The 13747-nt window shown below is 46.7% G+C and overlaps 2 long non-coding RNA genes across 2 annotated transcripts in view; one reads left to right on the forward strand and one right to left on the reverse strand.

Moving 5' to 3' along the window:
* LOC139061335 (uncharacterized) overlaps positions 1–7445 on the forward strand; it is a 69569-nt gene extending 62124 nt beyond the window's left edge. The window contains exon 3 of the long non-coding RNA XR_011515370.1: positions 6756–7445. This is a non-coding gene — a long non-coding RNA (uncharacterized lncRNA). The remainder of the gene's footprint in view (positions 1–6755) is intronic.
* The window catches only part of LOC135904979 (uncharacterized), a 28167-nt gene that overhangs the window by 2111 nt on the left and 12309 nt on the right, over positions 1–13747 (reverse strand). The window contains exon 2 of the long non-coding RNA XR_010565276.1: positions 840–1181. This is a non-coding gene — a long non-coding RNA (uncharacterized lncRNA). The remainder of the gene's footprint in view (positions 1–839; positions 1182–13747) is intronic.

Raw genomic sequence — 13747 nt, forward strand, 5'->3', positions numbered from 1 at the left:
CTATGCTGTTTCTTTGACGGTCTGTGATGTCTCGTCAAATATGTACCTATGTGCAATGTTTTGTAACACAATGAAAAGCAAGCAGATTTTGCTTTCGCAAAAGCAACAAGGTGCCTGCAGGCGTTCTGTACAGCCTTAAAAAAATCTTCGCCGACACTGGGTTCACTGCCTTTGAACTTACGGCCATTTGATAGGACAGTCTCTTTTCTCTTAAAGTACGTAAATTTAACAATTATAGGGTGACTGTGCCCAGTGGCATACCTCTCGAGACGATGTGCTCATTCAATTTCTTTTGTATCTATGTTAATGTTAAGGGGCTGAGAGCACAGCTGGGTTATGGCTTCCTCAGACTGGGCGAATGTTTCCGAGGGATTAGTATCAGGAACATCATAAAAATAGGTTATTTCTACGTGATCGACTTTCAGCGTCATCCATACGCCGTTCCAAGCAAGTGGCCAGGTCAGTAATTTTAGTAGTTTCTGCTTTTATGGCTTCGATTTCATTCGCAACGGGATGATGCTTTGGAAAAGCTTTTCGACTACTGTCACTTGGGAAGTCAAATCGGACACCATCTTATTCATTGCCAGTAGTTAGTTCTTAATGCCTTTCATTTCTGTGATTATTTCTTTTCGGCTGGCTGATAGTTCTTGCAGCCCTTTTAATACAAGGTCAGCACTATTGGGACCCACGTTAGACTTGATGTCTCCTGACAAGAGAAGCAAAGACCGAATGGCACAAACACTCTCAACAGCAATAGCAACACAACACCGGGGGCTCGGCAGCTGCACCAGAAGATAATTGCTCGACTTCTTTGCAAAAAGAGAATGCTTGCTACCAACCTGCGTGGCGAAGACTAACAGGTTAGTTGTGTGCATTGTGGTACGGCAACCAAGCCCACAGAGTGGTGTCGACAATTGCGGTTGCTTTATACTTGGCGGGAGCCCTCGTCTCAGTGCCGATGGGACCTTCCACAGGGAATCCAGCATCCAGATGTCGCATGGTGGCGCTGACACAGATGAGGTTGCACAGACGATTCCTATGGCATAGGCACCAGATGGCGTACAAGGTGACCACGTGCCGGTTTCATTGATGAGGGGCACCAGCGCACATTGCACTGGCGTATTGACAGCCGGAGTTATTCGTAATGACAGCTGCTCGTGTTTGACGATAGCTACGAGCACCTGCGTGGCAAAGAGCAACGGGTTAGTTGTCTGCATTGTGATACAGCAACCGAGCCCACCTACATGATTCAGCGTGTCTTGACCACCTGGTCGCAGAGAGTCTTTTCAAAACGAGCTGCTGGCCAGTTCCGCCCATAATGTCCAAAAGATACCTCCATCGCTTAGGTGAGACAGCAAAGAACACATACAGTCTCTTAATTACAGTGAAAAATTTCACTGCCTGAAGGCAACTGTCAACGCTACACGCGCCAGCTAAGTTCAGTGAATGACCAGAACACGGGATGTAGACTGCCAATTCGTTCAGGTGTTTGATTTGAGCTTGCAGTCCTTTGTATTTTCCTGAAATATTACTCGCATTATCATAAGCTTTGCCCCTACAATCATCAATTGAGATGCCATTGGTCGTCAGGAGGGAGCATCATGGTATCGAAAAGATACAAGGCGGTATGTGATTCAATTGGAACAAATTGAAGAAAGCGTTTGCACACTTTCCAGTTTAAATAGTATCGTAAAACAACTGAGAGCTGATCAACGTGAGTAAGGTCTGGAGTTGAATCAGCAATTAAAGAGAAGTATTTTGCGCATTTCACTTCGTCAATGAGATGTTCCTTGACAGCCTTTGCCATGTGCTCGATAAATTCATCACAAATGGTTTTTGACAGATACGACGGGTGACCTTTTTCTTTGTTCCCATAGCGTTTGATGTGCTCCTCTAGAAAGGGATCAAACTAGGCAATGGCCTCAAGCACTCCCATCTAATTGCCATTTCAGTCATTGTATTCAAGCTAGAAGCTTGAATACAATGACTGCGTGCTTCAACACTTCTGTCCAGGAAGCATACTCAGTGGCAAGATGCTTAACCAGCTCCTTGTCAATTGTGCTGTTTGAGTTAGAGCGGGCGAGCCATGCTGCCATGTAGTTCCACTGCTCGACACTATTTTCATGTCCGCAAACCTTTTCTTCTGCTCTTTTCCAATCAAAAAAGCTGTGCGTGGTGAAAGCACTGGGGTTGCTTGTAATCGAAAATAGTTTGCGCATGAAACAGTAAAGGGAATCTTTGGACTCCGAGTGCATTAACCAGTGTCGCTCGTATGCCTCCCCATTTACCGCCTTTCGCACGAATAGATGAGGTGACATATAGCATTTCTGAGTTTTGTATTGCATTTCGGTAGACGTAAAGTTTTCTGCCATATTTTGAAAATACAATGGCCTTTTCTCAAGGCAGACACTCTGAAAGCTGCCAGTAATAACGTCCGGCCACTTAGCAGGGTCACTTCGGAGAGTCTCACAATGTACCTCTTGCTGCTGGGGTGTTTGTACTTCTCTGTTGCCGCAACGTAAAGCCATATAATTCGTCCTCTCGAGGCACACTTTGTGGGTGGGAACATGATTATTTGAAGCCAAACTAACAGGAAACAGGTGAGTCGGTTCTTGGAGTGTTGTTTCCTGGCACTCGTCAGTAGAAGGAGGCTCATTGGGGAGGTTCGGCACCTGTTGATCAGCAGTAGTCGAAATCGGACGTTGCAGACCGGACAGCTGGAGCTCTGTGGCAGGGGCCCGGCTGATTAGCATAGACATTGCTGACTCAGGAACAGGACAGGGCTTGGTTAGTGTCAATTGCTCAGAAATATGGACGAGCAAGGTCGGCACGGTTTTCACAGGATTTCAGGACAACCAAGATGAGTCAAACCTTGCGTCTTGCCAGGAAACCATGGTGATGGAGTTGGCAAGTCCTCCACAGAAGCGTAGTCGGCACTATTGGGAGTTTGACCCGGACTCTGGGTAGAGCGATCATACAGCTCCGCGGAAGCTGCATTCAGTAGGTACTTTGCCATCTTTGGTAGCTTCTTTTCACGCTCTTCTCTTTCTAACATTGCCTTTCGTTTAGACGCACCACTTTGATGCTTCCGACCGAGTATTTTTGCATGAATGGATGCTAATTGTTCACTGGGCACTTCGTCAGTCCGACGTGACCACAGGTGTCCAATGGTGGCTGTCCCGATGACTGGCGCACACTGCCTGGATGGTTCGTGGCTGGCCAAAAATGGTGTGTCCCCGTGGAGCTCCTCAGCGGGTGGGCTTATGCATGCCTAACCGGCTCCTCGGGGCTGAATCGCAGCCCGCGATCAACTTCCTTTTATAGACGCGCGCCGCATCTGTCGGTTACTAGCGCCAAAGCAGGCGTTCACGTACGCATAGAGTTCCTCATACAAATTCCCTCCTTCTCCGTACAAGCTCACTCCTTCTCCCGTTCCGGTCTCGTCTTCCTATTGGCTAGGAGCAATCGTTTGTTCTGGGAGGTTTTCGATTTTTCTTTCGCCCCGTCGACGCCGAGCGCGAGAACGAAGGGGAGAGGGCGACTACTATCGTGGGCGAAGTTACGCACCCTCCGTTGCCTCTGAGTCATCTTCTTCTACTTTCCAGAAAGTTCGGCGGCCAGTCTAATCTACTTTTTGCATCAAGCATGCGTGAGGGTGCGCAGCCACTAGGCAGGAATGGGCCCTGGAGACAGGCCTTTGTGTCCAGCTCTCCAACTTCACTCTTCCACAACCCTAGCCCGAACAGTGACCATTCCATGCCCCACGGCACGTGGACAAAATCACGTGTGACATCTCCTTTCCTTTCCTGCCTAGACTCTGCCATCAGGCTCATCATCATCTGCTATCGGACGCATCCTTCCCTGCCCAAATTACTGTCACGGTAAAGAAAAGTCGAATGGGAGGCACTGTTGGGTACTGCAGCACATCCTTTCTGTGAGAAGGACAGTGGCGGAAGTATTTGAGAGGTGGAAGGTGACGTGGTGGTGACGAGGGGCAAGGGAGATTTAGGTCCTCATCCCACATTATATGTTTTAGGTGTTTACCCCTTGCCCCTCCTCTCCAGGCAGCACTGGACAGACGAACTGACAGGAAGCCACAAAAACTCTTCCAAGCAAACGCACCTCGCTTCATGAGAAAGAGGGCCCCGCCGGGGTGGCGGGGGATTCCTGTTTATGCAGCTCGACAAGCTCTCCCCAAATGATCAGGCTAAACACATGCTGTTACATTAGGCAGGGCCCCGTCTGCTCGTTCTGGTTTTCTCGCTTCATGCATGTTGCTCGAAGTTCCGTTGCCCATGGTTCCATATACTAAGCAGGGTAGAATAAATGGGCCCCCTTCTCCTACTGTTCGAGGTGAGGCCCTGTGCTGCAGCCCCCTTAGCCTCCTCCTTAATCCAGCGCTGCCGAGGAGGTAAGGGGAATGACGACACTGGCACAAGCAAGATGTCATGGTGATGATGGTATGAAAACAGGTACACAACCTTTGTGACAACGATGCAATGGCGATCGCATGACAACAGTGCCATAATCACGATTAAAAGATGACAACCTGATCAGGATAGAATGATCAACAAAAAATGACATCGATGGACGAAGGTGGTGTGACGACGGCACGATGACAATGGGATGGCGATACTGAAAGGCTGACGATTTGGAAATGACAGCATGACAACAATGGTGTGACGAGAGCCCAATGAAAGTACAATGTCAAAGTTACAATGATAACAATGGAACAACCATGACAGCAACGTGACAGCGATATGACAATGAATGCATGATGACGACTGTATAATGATGATGCAGTGACGGTGATGGCATGACAGCAGCTTGATGTCAGTGGGATAGTTAGTGATGACAGTGGTGTGATGCTCACTGTATCACGAAACCTGTATGACAACAATGGCATGATGATGATGGCCTGACAAGTCAGATGACAAAGCTGGAGTGACGATGGCACAAGTACTACGCCATTACGATGACAGTCTGCAATGAAGGCATGATAGTGATTGTCTAATGACGCCATGAAAAAGGCAGTATAATCACAATTGAATGATGACAGCATGATTACAATACATTGAAGTCGATAGAATGACAAAAGTGGCATGACGACAATGGAATGATCGTTCTGAAGCATTGCCAATGATAAAACAACAGCGTGACGATGATGGAATGAGGGCAGCTGTATGATGACAATGGCATGACAATGACAGTATGATGTATGTTGGATGACAAAGATGAAATGACAACGATGCAACAGTAACGAAAGCATCACAGCTCCGAGCACATACTTAGTGACCAAGGCTATTAAACAACTCTGACCATTGGGTTGGAGTAGAAGGCGTGATGACAACAGCTTGACAAGAGTCGGATCACTAAGCTGGGATGACATCGATTGAACTACTACTCTGGCATCACTATGGTGATGTGACAACGAATGCAAGACTGTGTGGTAACAATGGCGTGACGAGTGTTAGATGACAAAGTTGAAATGACTGCGATTTGACACCACAATGGCATCACGACTACAAGCTCATACTTAGTGGCCTGTGCTATCAGACAAATTAGGCCACTGAGTCAAGGTAGAAGGTGTAACGACGACAGCTTGATGGGAGTAGGATATCATGAAGCTGAATGATGACAATAGAACACCCATGATGGCATCGCAACCAGCATGTACCTTGTGGCACAAAAAGATAGACTTGGGCCATCGGGTCAGCATAACAGGATGGATGGATGGATGGACGTATGGATGGACGGACATCCAGATAGGCAGGGACGAAATGGCTGAAGTAGGCAAAGGATGCTATGCGCATTAATGGCAATTTTTTTGCAGCCTTTTTTAAGCTGTCGCTTGCTACTGGAGAGATACCGAATGACTGAAGTAAGGCACACAATACGCCGATCCATGAAAAAGGCTATTACTTGTTGCTATCAAACTGTCGACCCATTTCCATTGTTAGCACATTAGCTTTTAAAACACATAATCAGGACATATATTCATGATTTTCTGACTGAACGGAACATCCTATCACCATTCTACCTAGAGCTATTGCACATTGGAACGGTCTCCCGGATCACATTGCATCTATCTCTAATCCTGAAACATTCTGTGAAAGCCTGAATTCGTTGCGCGTTAATATTGTATAATGATGTGGCACTGTGTTGATTTTCTGTCATGTAATTACTGTTGCCCCCCTTATTCAGTGCCTGTCAATGGGCCTGTAAGGTATATTGTAAGTAAATAAATAAATATCAACACAGGTTTCAGAAACAAATGTCACTGATTATGCAACTTGAGCCAAGCGTGCATGAACTTGCATGAGTTCTTGAACGAAACAGCTTGACGTCTTGTTCGTTGATTTTTTGGAGGCATTTGACAAGGTGTCTTAAAATTGTCATGTTGGCTACCGTACATAGGGGATGGGAACAGGTGAATATAAAGACAAGAAGAAAGACATGAATGTGTGCTATCACAGCCCTGCCCTCTTGTGTTGTGTCAGGGGATTTTAAATAATGTTAAATGTTCTGAGGGACCATTTGGAGTTAGATATTTCATGTGTGGCTCCAGGCCTCTTGGTGTTTGACAACCTTTTTGTTTGATTACATTGAAAGCACAGGACTGAGTGCTTTTGCTTCCATCCTCATTGGAATGTGATCTTTATTTATTGTTGGAAAATATTTTGATAAACAAATGGCTGGTTTATACACAGCCACGTCATTATGATTGCTGATTAGTTTTATTTTTTTATTTTTAGGACTGGTGCTGTTCAACTGCCTGACCTCAACCACGTGGAAAATACCTGGGTGACAAAACAAAGTCTGTGGAATAAACACGCTTTACCATGGAGAGGACAGAACTGAGCAGTGTTTCTATGGCACTGGTTCTGACTTACGTCACCTCAGATAAGCCTCTAAGCGAGCAATTGTATCCAGTGGTGTACATAATATTGCAATGCTTCCAAAAGGCCTAGATTTTGTTGGTGGAACGTATTGATACTAAGCAGTGTTGTGAGCATGGCATGAATTTTCCTAATTGTTGTTATAGTTGACTGCATGACGAATTGTTAGTGTCACAATTAGAAGCACTCAGTAGGGGTCCAACTGCGCAATTTGCGCCATTTTATTACAATTCGACATGCCTGCACTTGGCTGCACCCACTCAAGTGCATTTGCACCAACTGCGCAAAAGTTTAGTGTTTTCGAGTTTTCACAGCAGTCCAATGTTTTCAGCAGGGTTACGCAATTAGGCTACTTTCACACTTGGTCTTGAAGCAGGTGTAAGCGTAAAAACCTTAACAAAATCCGCCCGCCTAGGCAGAAATGCAGGTGGAAAACCAGGCAGCGAAGCAGAAAGCCGTTCCGCTTCACCGGAAGCTGCACTAGCGCGTAAACATCCGGTCGTATATTTAACATTTTCTGTTGTTCATTGTCTATTTTTAGCAAAAGCAACTAGCTAAAGCTATCGAAACTGTGTCTTTCTTATCTTCCATGGTAGGCGAAAGTTAAAAACTACATGTGCAGTTGCACAAAAGGAAAGCTTTTAGTTACTGATGGGTCAATGAATGAACGTATGTCTTGAAATAGTGTGATGAACAGCGCCACCACGCAAACAAACATACGCAAACTAGATGGATGTGGGCGAAAGCGGCAGTGGTTTCCGCTGCAGTGGCGAAACAAATGTGAGCATCTTGTGTATGCACGGAAAAGATTTTCCGGCCGCTTTGGCTTTTCCACCCGCTTGCCGTTTCCCAAGTGTGAACTTAGCCTTACAGTCAACGACCAATTTTTCGGTCGCCCAATTTTTCGGACATGCCAAATAATTCAGACGCTTACGCAGCACCCCCATGGTACCCCATAGAGTCAATATATAAGAACGTCTGAAAATCTGGATGCAAAAACCCTTCGCCGTTCCATTTTTCAGACTTCTTGCCATGACCGCTGGTCCGAAACGGCATTGATCGAAGTCACGACCGCCGCTATTTTGATTATCTTGCCGCATTGAACAGGTGCTCTCGCACGCAGATCCGCTGGCAGCCGTAGCCACCACCATGGCAATGCTAAGGCCTAGCCACTTCGACGTTCGCTACGAAGCTTTTTGCTCTGCAGTGCAGTGTTTTTCATTAAAGCAGTTTGCTGCTGTTAGCAGTGGTGCTGACTCCGCCTTTGTAATCCTCGCCAGTGGCTTCAAAGCTCGGAAAGCACGACGTGTTGATTAATGCCGGTTCCCGAAAGTCAGCATCTCAATACAGCAGTGCTATGCAGTGAAGCATACGGGAAGCTGTCTTGCGGTGAATCATATTAAGAGTGGGAAGGGGCAATTATCATGGGACGCAGTATGTAATTACTTACCTATACACGCGTGCACCCGCCGTCTCCTTTAACAATACGAGCACCTATACACCTAATAAGTGTACTGCCAGGCTTTAAGAGCTATGACGGATGTACCTGTGACAATTTGAGCAATTGGCGGCAGTAAGGCATGGATTCGGACATTTTTGCGGCCCCTAGGGAGTCCGAAAATTGGACACTGATTGTACTCAAACATACGAACAGATTTCTGAACATAAAAATAATTTAGTTCGCGACTCGGAATCAGTTTGTTTAACAAAAACAGATATAATTACATGATAAGTATATAGAGAAGGAGGTCCCGTAGTTAGAAACTGAAATGGGACCTCCTGTGCATGATGACGAGGATTAATAATACAAACAATAATGGCAACATGAAAAATTTACGATAATAAAAGTCTTTAGGTGACAAGGCATAAATCAACAGAAAAGCAGGAGTTGTTTGCATAAACTTAAACAAGGTGTAACGAGTGGACGACGAAGTAGAAGAGTGCGTGGTGGTGCACTGCGGGCAGCACGTGAGGAGAGTGCAAGCTGGTGTTTGGAATTGGATGCCTTGGCAGAACGAACATGGGATGGCGACGACCTGGTGGGACCTGCTCCAGAAGCAATTGAGTTGGCTACCGGTCTGTCTCAATTGCACAGCTGGGCAGCCGAAGCACGAGCCGCTAACAGTCCGCTTGGGCAATCGCCCGAGGCTCCTAGGGACCAGGGAACGATGTCGACGGCTAACGGTCCGCACTGGTGGCCATGCCTGGGGTCCCGCCTGGGAGCCACAGCCGAAACGGAACTATGCTGCAGTTTGCATGACCGCCAGCAGTGCTTCCGGTCCTGTTACGCTGGCAGGAACCAGCAAAGCTCACCGCCAACGCGTCTGTCATGCTCCTCAAGTCCAGAGTGGTGAGCATCTTCTTTACTGTCTTTCCCGATGCCGGGCCGTGGCAGCTCCACTAGACGACACGTCTGCGGTCATTCGGAGTACCCTGAGGACACGACATGAGTACCATGGGAGTGCGCGTGAGTTAGGCACCCATCGGGTGAGAGTGGACACTTCGCGACATTGAACCTTGCCATGTAGACACAGACAACTAGAATAGACCTGCGAAGCGTGCTATAGACTTGTTTAAGTGCTGTGTGTATTCTTTTGTTTTGTGTGCATGTAAATGTTCTGCGCACCCTGGTGTAAAAGGGATATAGACAATGTCTGTTCTCCAGGCCTTTCTCACTGTATGTTGAGCCCTGGGCCCGCGAACCCCAGTGTGTATCACATCTGGTGAGCCCACCAGGAGTGGCTTGTACCACCCACAGCCCATGCTCACGCATGGAGAGGAGACATGGAAATTGACAAGCTATACAACCTCGGCCTTGAACTTATTCTCAGAGATGAGTTAACACAATGGGTAGAGGAGGAACATGAGATAATGCACGGTGACCAAGAGCAGGAGCGTGCAGCTGCGCGAGAGATAGCAGAGCAGCAGCTGAGACTGCTAGAGCAAGAACAAAAGGTTCTTGAGTTAAAGCTGAGGCTGCATGTGAAGAGCAGTAGTTCGCATGCCGCTAATCAGTTAGTTACTGCTAGCATGGGCGTGATGCTGATCACAAATGTATGTAGTCCGCCCACAAAACAAGGAACAGTGCAGGCTAGGGATCACGAACACCTAGTTCAAAGTGTTGGATACACACAGGAACGCGTGCAAAGCCGTGAGCTCTGCCTTAAGCTGACTTGGGGAAAAACTAGATAATGCAAGAGACGCATGTCTGTAGGCATCAGAATGGTCTTGTTAACCCAAGTGAATATTTGGATCAAGCATATGTATACGAAGTCTCCGTGCCCGAAAGTATCTCAGATATGTGCATGCAAAGAGCCACAGCAACCACAAGGGTTGATAGTAATGAGACAATACAGAAAGCTTCGGTTTTCCGTTGTAGCTAGCCAGTGCAAGGCATGCAAGGAAAAGGCGAGACATACATCTCATGCTGCGGAAGCTTGTGTGGCGAACTACAAAGCTTGAACATAGCAGTGGTGCAACAAAGGAAAAAAGGAGCCACATGAGCGGTCCCATGATAAGGGCACGATCACCGAAAAAAGCAGCCTCCATCTTCATTTGACGTGTTGCCAAAGGTAAGAGCGTGCCTTCGAAAGACAAAAATCTTTCAAAAGGGTATAGAAATGTGGTACTTCATGTGCTGTAAGATGGTCCTCCACTCAAAGAGAAATACTGAGCATCAAGGTTGTGTCTTCATTGTAAGTCTCAAGAAACCATCACAGCACACAGATGCTGCTAGAAAAGAGGAGCGGTGGATTTGCGCCACCTCTTGTAAGAAGAGAGAAAAAAAAAATGTTGAGACCACTGTGCAGCTGATGTGATACAATGTGTAAGCAGTGATTTCATTGGTTGTTGCTTCCTGATGACAGCCTGCACAACGTTTGAATGCTGATTGCAAGCCAACTCACGTGTGTAATGGTGTGTTTGGTAGGACCTTCATTTCTTTTATAATTACTGCAACCAGTGTTTCAAAGAAAACGCATGTAAACTACTGCCTACTGAATCCTTGTTGACTGTCATGGGCAATCTGAATAAGGACAGCACCCTGTCTTGCCAACTTAAAGTTCAGTGCATTTCATAATACACTGTGTGTTTCGACGAACAAAAAAAAAAGCTGACTAATAGCCAAACAAAGCTGTGCACAATGACAACTTTCTTTCATTGTTGTACATTAGTTCCTGTTGCATAGTGTGCTACATTTTTTGCCTTTGTGCCATGTGCAACTACAAACTTTACGGCACAACGTACTGGAAGTGGGGGGGGATTTGACGAGTGGACGACAAAGTAGAAGAGAACGCGGTGGGACGCGGCACTTGAGGAGAGAGGGAGCTGGGGTTCAGAATTGGACGTTTCGTTAGAATGATCTCGAGACGGCGATGACCTTGTGGGACCTGCTCCAGCAGCGATTGAGTCAGCTGCTGGTCCGTCTCAATTGCACAGCCGGGCAGCCCAAGCACGAGCAGCTAACGGTTCACTCGAGCAACCGTCCGAGGCTCCTGAGGACCAGTGAATGACTCCGGCAGCTAACAGTCCGCACTGGTGGCCGTGCCTACGATCCCACCTGAAAGCCGCCACTGAAACCGAACCGTGCTGCAGTTCGCGGGGCCGCCAGCAGTGCGTCCGGTCCTGTTACGCTTGCAGGAAGCAGCAAAGCTCACCGCCAACGAGCCTGTCACACTCCTCGAGGCCAGAGTGGTGAGCGTCTTCTTTGCCCTCTTTCCCGGTGTCAGGGCGTGGCAGCTCCACTAGACGACATGGCTGTAGTCATTTGGAGTACCCTGAGGACACCGCTGTGGGATTGCGCGTAAGTTAGTCGCCCGCTGGGTGAGGGCGGACGCTTTGCGGCAGCGAATTTAGCCATGTAGACATAGACGACTAAAATGTATTCTTCTTTTTCTTTGTATACACGTAAATGTTCTGCGCACCATGGCATAAAAGGAATATAGACAATCTCAGTTCTCCAGGCATTCCTCGCTTTGTGTTGAGCCCTGGGCCCACGAACCCCTGTGTGTATCACGCAAGGCTTAGGATTAGTCAATAATAGCGAAAACAACAAGTGCTTCTCAAAAAAAGTAAAAAGAAAATGTGGGTGCCAAATAGAAACAAAGCTAAAGGTAAAAATACAACACATACTACACACAAAAAGGAAAGTCGGAGGAGGTTAAAAGAAAGTGCTGGAGTTCTGTATGCAATCTGTGAGCTTTCAGCAATTTTATCTACTTGTTCTATTTTTCACATATTACGTGAAATACTCGACCGAGGTCGATGCATTGCACGCAGCCTTACCAGGGCGCTCAGTTGGTTTCGGGACAAAAGGAAATTTGGGGAGTTTTTACGTGGGGAATCTGATTGTAAAGCATGCCTGTCTTGGTACAAGGGTCATCAGGGTCATCAATTCCAATCGAAACTATTCCTATGCACAACGCCAACAAAGGGAATGGCAACAAAAGCAGTGCCTATGTATGAAGATATAGGACTGAGTAGCCACTGGAAGGCACGCAGATCACAGCGCATACACGTGTTCATGCATGCAGATTAACGCATTTGCTCATGCAGTTCGGAACTTTCTGTCAATCTGCAGACATCTATGCACGATTGCAGTAGTTGCCGGTTTCAACAGTTGCCGAAAACACATATGCATGATCTCAGAACCGATCGCCGGTTAGCCACACGTATGAGCATATTAGCGGCAACCTTTCCAAGACGGCTTGTGGAAAGCTTGCTGGTCAGATCGGTAAACAGCTCATTTTCGCCATGCCACACTGCCTCTAATTGGTAGTGCTTCGAAAGTTCGGTAGGGCATCAGTGGAAAAAGTTACGGTATTACGCCGAATCGACGTTATCTATTTGCAGAGGCTACACGACACATGGGAAGCCGACAACCTGCTTCACAATGAAAATAAATGTACGGGATGGTACGAACATTGTTCTCCACTGCCATCACCATCTTTGCCACACACCGTATAGAGGCATGTCATCTTGGCGCCAGTCATAAACGCGTAGTCTCTTGTCAAGCTTCTAGCATTGCTATTAGGCATAATACATATTTTATTTAACGCGGTAAAGCTTATCAAAGCACATCGGTCATTTGGAATGCACATGAGACATTCGCCATCGCTTTTTGTCTTGTTCCTGACGGTACAAGTTATTCTAGCACGTTTGTAATTTTATGTCTCTGTCGACTTTGTGTCTTGCTTCAGTGTTGAGCAGCACACACTGTTGCACAGTGCTAATGAGCTTCACCAAATGGTTACAGGTTACTGCTGTACTACTCCATGTGTTCAAAAAGTTCTACTTTTTCTGCTTCAAAACTGCTCCAAAACGCTCGTGTAGCTCCTCCTAAATTGCTTTCCTGCTCCAAGAATTGCTCCAAATCCTAAACTAGCTCGACCACCACTGAGCACTAGCGTCTATGAAAGTTGCCTGCCAGCTTGTCAATTGCACTGCAAGAAGTTTTTTTTAATGTTGCAGAGGCCACTTGCACTTTGGGGGCAGCAGTGAAATGGCAAGCCTTTTACCAGTTCCCTCTGAGATACTGGTTTTCACAATTTGCCAAGAAAATTTATCGCATAGAATTGTGGCTCATGCATGCAGTTCTTTCATGATCAAGTGTGTCAGTTTGCTTTTGTTGAATTCGTAGCGTGTTACCTAGCCTATTCATTCAGGCACTTGCAAATGTGTCCACTGTAGGACTTGCCACAAGTCACTCTTGTGGTGTACTTGGTACTGTAGAAGGCATGTCATTGTCTTTTTTGTCACATTCTGGAGGGCAGTGTTCAGCCAGAGAAAAAGGGACCCAGAAAGTGATAGGTTCATCATAGCTACCTGCCAGCTGCTTTAAGGATATATAG

The sequence above is a fragment of the Dermacentor albipictus genome, chromosome 6, assembly GCF_038994185.2.
Source record: "Dermacentor albipictus isolate Rhodes 1998 colony chromosome 6, USDA_Dalb.pri_finalv2, whole genome shotgun sequence".
NCBI lineage: Eukaryota > Metazoa > Arthropoda > Arachnida > Ixodida > Ixodidae > Dermacentor > Dermacentor albipictus.